This window comes from Urocitellus parryii, chromosome 2 (genome assembly GCF_045843805.1).
Source record: "Urocitellus parryii isolate mUroPar1 chromosome 2, mUroPar1.hap1, whole genome shotgun sequence".
NCBI classification, from domain to species: domain Eukaryota; kingdom Metazoa; phylum Chordata; class Mammalia; order Rodentia; family Sciuridae; genus Urocitellus; species Urocitellus parryii.
This window is the reverse complement of record NC_135532.1, coordinates 35,593,595-35,604,314: the sequence shown is the minus strand read 5'-3', so window position 1 is coordinate 35,604,314 and position 10,720 is coordinate 35,593,595.

The following is a 10,720-nucleotide window of genomic DNA, read 5'->3' as shown; positions in this document are numbered from 1 at the left end:
GGGCTTTTACAGACTAGGAAAAGAAAACCTAGACCCAGCTCCTGTTAGAGATGAGAAAGCTCTGGACTTGGAGCCAGGATATTTGTGTCAAAGTCCCTGTATGACCTTCAGTGAGACACATAACCTTTCTTAAGGTCATCCCAGCCATGGGATAGCTGCATCACCAGCTTCCTTGAAGTCCCTGTGCTAAATGAAGCTGCTACTCCAATGGGGGATATTCACCCTTGCTAGGCCATCAGTCCCCAACCTAATGTCTTGTCTTTTCTTTCTTTCATCCCTTCCTGTCCTGTCCTACAAAAGCTGTTCCAAACTCTCTACAATCCCAAGCCATGCTTTCTACATTTCTCTTCTCCTCCACCTCTCCTTGAGACCCTCAGCCCCCATTTATTCTGTAAACTACAAAACAATCAGGATTTTGCTCAAATTATTAACCCCTAATCTGCAAAGTTACCTTTTCTGTTCAAACTGTCATCCATTTGTTCCCTGGCTGGCTTGCCAGCTGAAACCCCATGCCTAGCACAGTGGCCTGTGTACATGGGAGTCATGAAGAAACTCAGGCACAGAGAGAGGCCAACTCACTTGCCCCAAATCATACAGGACCTAAGGGAAGAGCCTGGTTGGACAAAGTTCTGTCCAGTTCCAACTCTTAGCCATCATGCTGTGCAGTGTCACCTCCCAGAAAGCTTCCTTTTCAAAGCAAGGGAGTTGCAGGGACTAGAAGTTCTTACTCTTGGAACACATCTCTTCCCATATTTTATAAAATTCTCATTGGCTTAGAATCCCTCTCAAAATTGGCTCTTTCTACTCTCTTCATTTTAACAATAGAGAAACAAATGTAAACATGGTAAAATGCTTAACATTCCCCAGGAGCTCAGAGAACTGATTAGAAAATCATTCTAGTCAACACCGAATCAAAAAAGTGCCCGTGCAAACTTTGTTCTAAAGGTAACTCCCTAGGAACCCAATGGCTTCCTGAGAATAATTTGGTTTGGTTTGGCTTGGTGTGGTTTGCAGTGCTGAGAATGGAACCCAGGGCCTTATTCATGCTAGGCAAATGCTTTACCACTGAACTATACCCCCAGCCCCTGAGAATAGAGTTTTATAGGCAAGGATTACTACTCTGAGGACACATGGGTCTAACCAATAGTATTTTAGAGATGGGTTCAAAAAGGCAGTGCAGTGTCCCTTCTACTCCAAGAAGCTGTTTGCTGAATTTGGGATTGCATAACCCAGAGATATCAGTGCAGCTGGTCCTGGATGGGTGGCAAGTGTGACGCAAGTGAAAGGACAGACACATTGGCTACATGGAAAAGTGAGCCTTTGGTAATGCAACAGAATTTCACAATGTACTGGTTAATGATATCACAAGGAGAAATAATTTCACAAAGTGTGTTACCTGAATTTGCAAATAAATCAAAAACACGTGGTGGCATGCATGGTGGTGTACGTCTATAATTCCAGTGACTTGGAAGGCTGAGGCAGGAGGATCACAAGTTCAAGGCCAGCCTTAGTAGCTTAGGGAAATGGGTTCAATCCCTAGTAATGTGCCCCCCCCCAAAAAAAAAATCAAAACATTTTGATCAAATGTACTTTTAGTTAATGAGGAAGAAGAAAAAATGCTTTTAATTACATAATTTCAGCTTCAATTAAATATTCTTGGTTGCTGAAACAAATTTGCTGAAAACTTCATCAAATCTTATCTGGAATGAAATGTAATTTGCATTGGAAATACATTAACATGGAATATAAATACATGGATTTGGATTGCTGCCAAATAAAAGAGATAATTTGTATTCAATGCAATTGTTCTGAGAAGGTTCTAGAGAGGGTCTTTTTACTTGTCTTTTCCTTGACAGCTTTGTAGTGGTACAGCAAAAAAGAAAGAAGGTAAGTCAATTGACATGCATATATCAAGAGCTTTATTTGTAAATTCTATATTTTTTTAAAAAGACAAAAATTTATAATAGAAAAAAATGGGAAAATGCCTATAAATAGCTAAAGTTCTTATGAATCATTAATAGGGTGAAATACTATGCCATTATTTAGAGATTATTTCCTCATATCATATGCTTTAGGGCAAGTTTGGCTATAAGGAAGAATGCCCAACTATCAGCATGTTGATTTATTCATCTATTTTTGTGGTGCTAAGGATAGAGCTCAGGGGTGCTCTACACTGAGCTACATCTCCTACACACTTTCTAATTTTATTTTGAGACAGGGTCTTCCCAAGCTGCTGAGCCTGGCCTTGAACTTGTGATCCTCCTGCCTCAACCTCCCTAGTCACCACAGCAGCCTACGAGTATATTAATTTTAAACACAAAAAGAAATCTAGAAGAGAGTCCAGGTTTGGTTGATTTAACAGCTCAACCATTTCTAAGTGAATTTCTCCCTGATTCTCTTGACTTTTCCCTCTAACTACAAAATGGCTGCCACAGTTCTGTCTACCATATCCTCACGTGCAACATTCAAGCAGGAAGGAAGCATTTTCACCTATCTCCTTTTCATCAGGAAAAAAAAAAAAAAACATGCCCCAGCAGCTCTCTGATAGAATTCCTTTGTGTATTATTGACCCAGAAGAGAATCTCATGCTCCTCCCAAAAATAAACACTGGAAGGAAAATCGAGTTGCCATGATTCGTTTAGAACAGGACCAGTTAGTAAATACTTAGGCTTTACAGGGGATAAGGTCTCTGTGGCCTCTGTTCAATGCTGCCATTGTAGAGGTATAGCAGCAGTAGACACTGTAAATGAACAACACAATGAAATATAACTCAGCATTAAAAGAGAATAAAATTATGGCATTTTCAGGTAAATAGACGGAGTTGGAGAATCATGCTATGCAAAGTAAACGCAAGTGGATGCTGATCCGTAATGGGGCGGGGCGGGTGGGGGAGTTGCATTGGAAAAATGAAGGAACTTTGGATTGGGCAAAGGGGAGGGAGGGAAGGAGAGTGGGCATGGGGGTAGGAAAGGTGGTAGATGAGAAGGACATCATTACCCTAGGTACATGTGTGACTGTACATGTGGTGCGACTACATCATGTACAACCAGGGAAATGAAAAGTTGTGCTCCATTTGTGTACAATGAAATGAAATTCATGTATAACTAATTAGAACACATTTTTAAAAATTAAATTCCTTACAGCATATTAAAAATTTGGGAAATGTTCAGAATTTAACGATTTTTAGAAAGCAGATGACACGTCAGTGTAAGGGTGGAAACAGGGGTGAACCCTTTCCTGCCTGCCCATCATAAAGGCTCATAGCTGAAAACCCCCATTTAAAAAAGGAAGGTTAATTACAGAAAAGCATAACAAATTTATTAATGTGCACAAGCCCAGGAGCTGTCCAAAATACAAACTGTAAAGAAGAGAACGGATGATGGATGCTTTAAAACCCTCTTTACCGGGGAGAGGTGGGGGCTGCAGGCACTTTCAGAGGCGGAGGAAATGATTCTTAGGGGAGAGGATGAGCCAGGAGGACACGGTGGCCAAGGACAAAGCTCCCCTGGACTCTGGGTGTGCTGTTGCATCTGCAGTCTTCCTCCGTAAGAAAGTTTGAAAACAATTGTGCTCTCTTCAGTTCTCAAATTTCTCTCTTTCCCTCATATGTTTTGGTCACTTGGTCAGTGGGGATTTCAAGAGTGACCCCTTTTGAAGATTCCCTTTCTCTATGAACCAGACAAGACAACCAACCCCCAGGGCTTGCTTTGCACCCTGGCGGGGAGCGGGTGGGTTAGATCCTCTGTTGACGATTCACTATGTAGTTAAAAATCACACTTGTGATTTAATACCAACCGTGTAAGATGGGTTAAGTACAATTCTCTTGTCCCAAACTGATGGTAAGGACCAAGGCTTAGGAGGAGAGGTGCTAAACACCAGGCATTCTGAAGAAAGCCACCACGAGTGACTAACAATACCACCTTCTAGGACTAATCAAAGGCAGCAGAATCTGCTGCTCCTTTGTCCCTCTGCCTACCCGCCCATACTGGGAGAGGAATTTAGATGGGTACTTGTCATCGTCAAGGCAAAGTGTGCCAGGCAGGGAAGGGCGGTGTCCAGACTTACCCCCTTCCCTTCATAAAAACAAGGGGGTCAACAAAAGATGGAAGAGGATACATTTCTCTCTCTCTCCCAGGGATGCTTGTTCAGCTGCTGAACCTGCAGTCCTCCAGGTGCGGTTACTGCACGATCAGAGCAGAGCACCAGCGGAGGGTCTTGGGAGAGCTTGGTGGGAGTCTTCGGACAGCAGGAGTACAGGGGTCCCAAATGTGAAGACCAGTTCTGGTTTCCCACAGAGAGATTTCTGAGGGTGGAGAGGAGTGGCCAGCAGGTGCGAAGGGACTGTAGCCTAGTGGACAGCAGCGGGGCTCTCGGTGGTTCCCACAGCTCCACAAGAAGGAGGAAGCTGGTTTCCAGAAGAGGAGGAGCCCCAGGCTGCTCAGACTGCCAAAGAGAGTGGTACCCACATTTGAAGAGGGGATGAGGCCAGTAGTGGAGGCCCGTTTTCAGCCATGGACTGGGCCTGGGTGAACCTGCTCACTGACCCCTAGGAAGCCCTCCCTGCAGCACTGGGTCTCTTTGACCAAGACTGCCCGCATGAGGTGGGCCCAGAGCAAGGCCAGTTCAGAAGGCAAGCATCCTTTCCCAGTCCCCTTGCTGCCCCTTGCTGAACTCCTAAGAGAAAGGGGAGGAGGAGGGAGATTGGAATTGAAATTGTTTGGGACTGAGTTATAATAGCCAATGATGGAGGAGTTCTCATCTCAGTCTGACCACCCTGTTTTAAAATGCATCCCAGCCCCTCCCTACTCTGTGGTACCTTTTCATTTTCAGTAGCCCTTTACATGCTATGTAAGTTATTACCTATACGGCTCTTGTCTATCTTTTCCCCTCTCATTGATACTCCCCATCTCAGAATGTGAACTCCACAGGAACAAGGATCTTGGATTTTTGCTGATGTTTCCCTCTCTGCCAGAACTATGCTATTTTGGTAGCTCTCGAATCACATATGACTACTTAACTTCAACTTTGTTTCCTTGAGATGAAATTTAAAATTCAGTTTCTCAGTTGTACTAGCCACATTTCAAGTGCTCAATAGCCTCACATTGCTAGTGTCCCTGTATTGGGCAGGACAGGTATAGAGCCATTTCATCATTGTCAAAAATGTTATTGAACATTCCTGATCTAAAAACAAGAGCTGGCGTGTTCTGGCACTCAGCACATATTTATAGGATACAATTCAGAGTTGTTTTTAAAACAAGATAGTCTAGTGGCTAAGAGAACAGAGTCCAAATGCAGAGTTCTACTCTTAGTAACTGTGTAACCTTAGGTGAATTATTTTCTCTTTCTAGGCCTCTGTCTCCTTCTCTGTAGATTAATTATAATAATACATATTATTATAATAGATATTTATATTTTTATAAAATTGCAAGTTCAAAGCCATCCTCAGCAACAGCTTAATGAGGCCCTACGTAACTCAGAGAGACCCTGTCTCTAAATAAAAATATAAGAAAGGACTGGGATGTGGCTCAGTGGTTAAGTGCCCTGGGTTCAATCAATCCCTGGTATCAAGAAGGAAAAAAAGAGATCAATTCTATAAAAGGGAGGTATTAAATCATAAATCCTGGTATATAATCATAGTCTACCAACCTTTAAAATTAAATATAAATCATATGCTTAATATATAATTATATATTTCATATATGATTTATCAATAAATATATTTATATGAATGAATACTGGCACATAGACAACAAAGCAATATATTTATTGAGAGACAGTCCTATATATAAGTGGTCCTAGTAACTCAAAATATAATTCAGAATATAAATTTGATTGCTTAGTGGAAGTGGAAAAAAAGCATCAGCAAAATATGATTCATTTTGATGAATGCATAAAAAAGTAGCCATAGCACCTGTAAAACTCTCCTTTGATGATATTTTGTGTCCCACTACCCTTCCACTAAGGATAAATAGCTTTCTTTTAATAAGTGCCCTCTTGTGGTCCATTGGCAAATAACAAATTGGCAGAATATTTCTAAGTGTATTTTTTGTTTAGTTCTTTCTGAAATGTATAACTTACTAGATTTTTGAAAGAGTTTCTTGGTATTGGCACAATACCATGGTGTGTTGCTTAATGACATATGTTCTGAGAAGTGCACCATTAAGTGAATTGGTATTAAGCAAACATCAGAGAGCACTTACTGAATCCTGGATGATAGGTAGCCTACTGCACACCTAGACCATAGGATCCTGGCTAAAATCTGTACTGAATACTGCAAACAATTATCATACAATGGATTATGTAGCCCAACATATCTAAACATAGAAAAGGTACAGTAAAAATTTGACATAAAAGACTTTTTAAAAAAATATTACACCTGTGCATGGCACTGACTCTAAGTGGAGCCCACAGGACTGGAAGTTGCTCTGGGTGAGTGAGTGGGGAGTGAATGTGAAGTCCAAGGACATTCCTGTACATTGTTGTAGATTTTATAAACACTGCAATTAAACTACACTAAATGTGTTAACATTTTTTTCTTCTTCAATAAGTTAACCTCAGCTTACTCTGTATTTTATGTATTTTATACATTTTTCAACTTTCAGACTTTTGTAATGACACATATTGTACAGAAATCCCAAAATATTTTCTTTATATCTTTATCTGTAAACTTTTTTTTCTATTTTTACTTTTATGTTTTATTTTATTTTTTGAGACGAGTTCTTGCTATGTTGCCCACGCTGGCCTCAAATACACAATCCTCCTGCCTCAGCTTCCCAAGAAGCTGAGATTTCAGGCCTGCACATATCTACTATTTAAACTTTTGGGTTAAAGACATAGGCAGCAGACAACCTGTAAACCCAGCTTCTTTTTTTGTTAATTTTTTAATATATATGATAGCAGAATGTGTTACAATTCATATTACACATACAGAATAGTGTTTTTCACATCTCTGATTGTATACCAAGTATGTTCACACCAACTCATGTCTTCACACATGTACTTTGGATAATGATGTCCATCTCGTTCCACCATCACTTCTAACCCCCTGCCCTCTCCCTTCCCCTCCCACCCCTCTGCCCTATCTAGAGTTCATCTATTCCTCCCATTGTAATCCCAGCTTCTTGAGAGGCTGAGGCTAGACTGCAGTTCAAGGCCTCGTCCAGGCAATCTAGACCCTGTCCCAAAATTAATAACATTAAATTGTTAATATATATATATATATATTATATAAATTTATATATAAATTGTTTATATATATATATATATATATATATATATATATATATATATATAGCTAAGAAACAAACCCAAACATTAGCCTAGGCCTACCCGGGATTGGGATCATCCGCCAGAAGTTCTTCATGGTCAGTAACATGGATGGAGCTGTCATCTCCTACGACAGTCATGCCTTCTTCTGGAATCCCTCCTGAAGAGCTGCCAGAGGCTCTTCTTCACTGGGAGGTGTCACCATTTCCTCACTGGGAGATTGTTGAGAGCCACTGCCAAAGGGGCCCCAGCAAACTTCCAGCTGCCGGCTGATGATTGGCTCACAGTGGCCCCAGCAACATCTAGCTGATTGGCTCCTCTGCGGTGATATTCATTGGGCTGTTTCCCTGCCCTTCAGACTGCCAGCTGATGATTGGCTCACAGCGGCCCCGGCAACATCTAGCTGATTGGCTCCTCCACAGAGCTGCTCATTGGGCTGTTTCCCTGCCCTTTCAGACCACGGAGCTGCTCATTGGGGGACTTCTTTGGCTCCGCCCACGTGACCCAGCCAATCGGCCTCAAGAGCAGGAGGATTGTGGGAGGTGGTGAGTTTGGTGGGGGGGGGAGAGGTTTGTGGAAGCCGGTGGTGGCAGTTGGGCTCTGAGGGTTTTTCCTGAGGAGCTGTTTTGTTTGGGGTTTGTAGTTCTAAAAATAAAGTTAGTTTCTTTTGACAAGTGGCTCCTGAATTGTGCCCAGACAGACTGCGGCAGGAGATGTCACAGAAATATATCCATGGAGCTTTGCCTGGTGTGATTGTTTTCTCTTTGTAAATCTGCTTATGAGCAGATAATGTACCATGAACTTTCCTCTCTATAAATGAAAACCTTTCAGCATTGGGATCCATGTTTGCAAACTCCCCCTCTCCTGGCCCTCAGGGATTGAACCCAGGGGCACTTTACTGATGAGCTACATCCCCAACACCCCTCCATAGGGTGTGGCTATGTTGCCCAGGCTGGCCCTGAACTTTTGATCCTCCCTCCTGAGCCTGAGCTGGGATTGCAGGTGTTCGCCACCATGCCTAGTTTCAGACTTTTTAAGGAGCTTGTCAGGGTCTGCAAAAGCCTGTGTAAATCTCTTCCCTGAGAATTTTCTTGGGGCTTCTTCCTTTCTTCTCCTGCACTTTCCTGCTTTCTTGCCTTTCTTTCCACAGTCCTTTTCCAGGAATAGGAAATGTTCAGCTCCACTATCATATATATGGGACCACTGTTGTCTCTGCAGTCCATCATAAACCAAACTGTCACTATGTAGTGCACAATTAGAATTAAATATTAGAAATTAATCGGAGTAGATTAGGTATTGTGGGAAGTACATTAATATGAAGTGAAGTTCCTTGTGCTATTATGTTAAATTATTTTAATTTTTTGCTGTAATTTTATATAATTTAGCCCTTTCCAATCTTTCTATATAATTGCAAATGCTATGCATAGCATAGCTTTTCAGCTTTGTGAACCATTTGTCTTTTTTAACTTTTTTTTAAAGAGAGAGAGAGAAAGAGAGAGAGAGAGAATTTTAATATTTATTTTTTAGTTTTTCGGCGGACACAACATCTTTGTATGTGGTGCTGAGGATTGAACCAGGGCCGCACGCATGCCAGGCGAGCGAGACACCGCTTGAGCCACATCCCCAGCCCCATGAACCATTTATCTTTGAATTCCACCTCTGACACATTAGCTATCAACTTTCCAAAGATCATTTATTCATTGAGTGCTTTGGAATCAGTATCTATATAGTTTGGGTGTGTGTTTGTTAAATGTCAACAAATAGAACTATTGTACTTAGCGTAAGTTTCAAATATTTCATTCCAAGCCAAGTGCAGGGGCACACACTTGTAATCCCATCAGCTGAGGAGGCTGAGGCTGAGGCTGGAGGATCATGAGTTCAAAGCCAGACTCAGCAATTTAGGGAGACCCTAAGCAACTCAGTGAGACCCTGTCTCTAAATAAAATACAAAAAAAAAAAAAAAAAGGCTGGGGATGTGGCTCAGTGCTTAAGTGCCCCTGAGTTCAATCCCTGGTACAAAAAAAATTCATTTCATCAGCCAAATCTACCCTTTCCCAGTGGTCCTTCTGCACCTGTATGGACCCTCCCCCCAGGGGGAGTCTATCTCTTGGTACTAGTCCTTCCTTCTGTGTGCTGCAGTAGAACTCCTGTCTACATCTCAGAATAGGACTCTTCCTGAACTCCCAGGTGGGCCTCATCCCAAGACACACTAGAATTAGGAATATAGAAAAATTCTTAACATCCTTTTCTGAGAACACTCACTGGTTTATAATCCAGTCAAATGCAAGAGCCACACTATTTTCTCTTAGATTTCTGCCTTCAAAGCATAGATTCAGGAATTTGCAGCACCACAAATTGGCTGGGAACAGCATTCTCCTTATTTCTTAAAATTCTTTCATTGTCTTCAAATCAGCATGTAGAAATATATTAATGTTCTTTTTAAAAATATAACAGTATATTCTTTCTGGGTCACTTGTTAAGGGTTAACTGATAAAAGTTTACTATTAAGTTCAGAAGTAGTAATTATGAAAATACTAACTTGGTGTTCTCTAGGAATGCTGCATTGGAAATCAGAAGGCATACTTATAAAAACCATCTTTACTAACCTTCTAAATAATCTAACATACTCCTGATATTTTTCTGCACAACTTCTTTGACTTTCTTTTCTTTTTGTACAGTGGCTTGAATCCAGAGCACTTAACCACTGAGCCAAATCCCCAGCCCTTCTTATTTTTTATTCTGAGCAGGGTCTTACTAAATTGGTTAGGGATTGGCCTTGAAATTGCTATTCTCCTGTCTCAGCCTCCCAAGCTTCTGGGGTTATAAAGACAGGTGTGCCACTATACCCAGAAGCTTCCTTGATTTTGAATAAACTTTCAAATGATATTTATGTTCCACCTTTCAATTTTTACAACAGTAGCAAGCATTCATCTAGTGTGTTCACTGTGCTAGGCACTGTTATGAGCACTATTATATTTTAAACCATTTAATTTTCACAGCCACCTCTGAGGTACATACTAGCATCATCTTCTTGTCCATTGATAAGGCAGCTGAGGCACAGAGAGGGTAAGAAAGCTTGCCCAAAGTCCCACAGGAAAGACCAAGCCTGGCTCCGTGTCCCTGCCCACCACATCATCACCATGTTCTGCTGTGTCTGCTACAACATGTGAGCAAACAAGTTTTAGATGACTGATTTATTCTTCATTTTCTTGTCTTCTTGGAAGAAAGTTTAAAATTATTTGAAAACAGATGTTAGGGTTTAATTTTCTAATTTTGTGAGTGGTTGATGCCACATGACCCCTTCAAGCAGCCTTGTCCAATAATAGTAACAGACCCTTGCTTGGACTTTTTACCTGAGACCTATCTCCAAGTATCAAGGAGGTAAAGAGACCCTTGAAGTTACCTCCTGAATGATAGCTAAATGTTCTCATTTTGTTGTTGTTGTTAACCTTGA